The sequence below is a fragment of the Crocuta crocuta genome, unplaced genomic scaffold (assembly GCF_008692635.1).
Source record: "Crocuta crocuta isolate KB4526 unplaced genomic scaffold, BGI_CrCroc_1.0 scaffold301, whole genome shotgun sequence".
In the NCBI taxonomy this organism is placed as follows: domain Eukaryota; kingdom Metazoa; phylum Chordata; class Mammalia; order Carnivora; family Hyaenidae; genus Crocuta; species Crocuta crocuta.
The window spans coordinates 1,357,257-1,360,677 of record NW_027527544.1 but is presented as its reverse complement, the minus strand read 5'-3'; the positions used below and the strand labels follow the sequence as shown (position 1 = coordinate 1,360,677).

Below are 3,421 nucleotides of genomic sequence, written 5' to 3'. Positions count from 1 at the left end.
CTAGTTCTTCTTTGTATTTATAGGTCTAATTCTGCTTTTTATTAGTTTATTCATTTGGGGTTCTTTTTTGGTTACACATATAAGTGAAATCATATTTGTCTTTGTCTTTTTTTCACATAGAATTATGCCCTCTAGGTCCATCTGTGTAAGTGTACAGATGTATGTGTATACACATATTTATACACATACACACCACATCATCTTTATCCACTCATCCAGGGATGGATAGTTAGAGGCTTATCTTGGCTATTATAAACAATGCTACAATAAATGTAGGGATGCATAGATCTTTTCAAATTACTTTTTTATTTGGATAAGTACCGACTAGTGGAATTATTGGATCATATCAAAATTCCATTTTTAAGTTTTTGAGAACCCTCCACACTGTTCACAGAGGCTGCATCAGTTTGCATCCCCCCCCAAGAGTACATGAAGGTTCCTTTTTCTCCACATCCTCATCAATGCTTGTTATTCGTCTTTTTGATTCTAGCCATTGTGACAAGTGTAAAGTAACAATTCACTGTGGTTTTAATTTGCATTTCTCTGATGATTAGTGACACTGTGCTTCTTTTCAAGGGTCTGCTGTAAATCTGTATCTCTTCTTTGGAAAAATGTTTATTAAGGTCCCCTGCTCACTGTTTAATTGTCCTTTCCCTCCAGTGTTGAGTTGTAGCACTTCTCTATATAGTGCCAATATTAACCCCTTAATGGATACAACGTTTGCACATATATTCTCTCATTCAGTAGGTTGCCTTCTGCGTGTTGTTGATGGCTTCCTTCGTGGGACAAAAGCTTGTTATTTCGGTGTAGTCCCAACAGTTTCATTTTGCTGCTGTTTCCCTTGCCTGAGGAGACATACCTAGAAAAATGTTTCTACAGCAGATATGAAAGAAATTACTTCCTATGCTTTTTGTTAAAAGGTTTATGGTTTCGGATCGCACATTTACGTCTTTCATCCACTTTAAGTTTATTGTTGTGTATGGTGTAAGAAACTAGTCCCGTTTCATGGTTTTGCATGTTGCTGTCTAGTTTTCCCAGCATCATTTGTTGGAAAGACTGTCTTTTCCCCATTGCATATTCTTGGCTCCTTTGCAACAGATTAATTGACCACAGAAGTGTGGTCAATTTATTTCTGGACTCCACAATTTTGTTCCATTGACCTATTTTTGTGCCAGTGCCATATTGTTTTGTTTATTACAGATTTGTAGTATATCTTGAAATCTGGGATTGTGATACCTCCAGGTTTATTTTTCCCCCCACAAGACTGCTTTGGCTACTCAGGGTCTTTTGTGGTTCCATACACATTTTAGGATTATTCGTTCTAGCTCTGTGAAAAATGTTGTTGGTATTTTGGTAGGGATTGCATTAAATCCGTAGATTGCTTTGGGTAGAATGAACCTTTTAACAATACTGGCTCTTCCACTCCACGAGCATAGAAGATCTTTCCATTTGCTTAAGTCCTCTCCTCTTTAATTTCTTTCGATACTGTTTTATAGTTTTCAGAGTATAGGTCTTTTACTTCCTTGGTTTAGTTTATTTTCAGGTAGTTTTATTCTTTGTGGTGTAACTGTAAATGGGATCATTTTCTTAATTTCTCTTTCTGCTACTTATTGGTGCATAGAAATGTAACAGATTTCTAGGTATTAATTTTGTATCCTGTGACTTTACTGAATTCACTTACTAGTTCTAATAGCTTTTTGGTGGGGTCTTACAGGTTTTCTATATACAGTACCATGTCATATGCAACTGGTGAGCATTTTACTTCCCATCAATTTGGATGCCTTTTGTTTCCTTACTGTTGTAGCTAGGACTTGCAGTACTATGTTGAATAAAAGTGATGAGAGTAGACATCTTTGTCTTGTTTCCGATCTTAGAAGAAAAGCTCTCAGTTATTTACCATTGAGTATGATGTTCACTCTCAGTTTTTTCATCTATGGCCTTTATGTTGTGATATGTTCCCTCTAATCTCCCTCTGTTCAGAGTTTTTATTATGAATGGATATTGTACTTTGTCAAATGCATCTGATGTTCATATGATTTTTTCCTTTGTTTTGTTAACGTGATGTATCATGTTAATTGATTTGTAAATACTGAACCACACATGCATCCCTGGGATAAATCCTACTTGATTGTGGCTATTTTTTAAAGTTTATTTATTTATTTTTGACAGAGCAAGCAGGGGAGGAGGAGAAATAGACGGAGAGAGAGAATTCCAAGCAGGCTCTGCACTATCAGCACAGAGCCCGATGTGGGATTCGAACTTAGGAACTATGAGATCATGACTTGAGCTGAAACTAAGAGTCAGATGCTTAACCAACTGAATCATCCAGGCGACCCGTGGAGAATTATTATTTAAATGTATTGCTGGATCTGGTTTACTAATATTCTATGGAGGATTTTTGCATCTATGTTCAGCAGAGATATTGGCCTATAGTTTTCTTTTTGTAGTGTCTTTATTTGGTTTTGTTATCAGTGTAATGCTGGCCTTGTAGAATTAATTTGAAAGTTTTCTTCCTCTTCGAGTTTTTGGAAATTTTGAGAAAAACTGGCATTAATTCTTCTTTAAATATTTGGTAGAATTCACCTGCAAAGCCATTTGTTCTTGGACTGTTCAAGTCGTCTATTTCTTCTTGATTCAGTTTTGGTGTTGAAGTCCTTTACTTTTTGTTTATCTGGGAAACTCTATCTCTTTTTCAGTTATGAATCACTTTGCTGAGTATTCTTGGTTGTAGGGTTTTTTTGAATTTTTGAATTTCCTTTCAGCACTTTGAATATATCATGCCACTCCCTTCTGGCTTGGAAAGTTTCTGATGAAAACACAGCTGATAGGCACATGGCATTACCCTTGTATGTAACTATTTTCTCTTGCTGTTTTTAAAATTCTCTGTCACAATTTTTTCCGTTTTAATTATTATGTGTTTTAATATGGACCTCTTTGGGTTGATTTTATTGTGGACTCTCTGTGCCTCTGTGATGTGGACGCTTGTTTCCTTACCCAGATTTGGGAATATTTCAGCTATTATTTCTTTAAATAACTTTTCTGCTCCCTTTTCTCTCTCTTTTTCTTCTGGGATCCCTATAATGCAAATGTTATTATGCTTAATGATGTCACTGAATTCCTATAAGCTATTCTCATTTTGTAATATTTTTTCTTTTTTGCTGTTCACCTTGGTTACTTTCCATTACTTCGTCTTCCAGATGGTAGGTTTGCTCTTCTTCATATTCTAATCTGCTGTTGATTCCCTCTAGTGTATTTTTAATTTCAACTATGGAGTTTTCTAGGACCAGGAATAGTTTAATCATGTTGGAATTAGCTGTTCTTTAAAGGTTGAATACAAGTAAGCTTTGAAACCATTTGATCTTATTGCCCCAACCCCTTTTGTGGTAGATTTTAAAATACTTTCCAGGTTTTAAATTCTACC

General features: G+C 35.5%; 1 protein-coding gene across 2 annotated transcripts in view; it reads right to left on the bottom strand.

The window, feature by feature from the left end:
* The window catches only part of SYTL5 (synaptotagmin like 5), a 102,645-nt gene that overhangs the window by 25,041 nt on the left and 74,183 nt on the right, over positions 1-3,421 (bottom strand). The gene's annotated exons all lie outside the window — the stretch shown is intronic.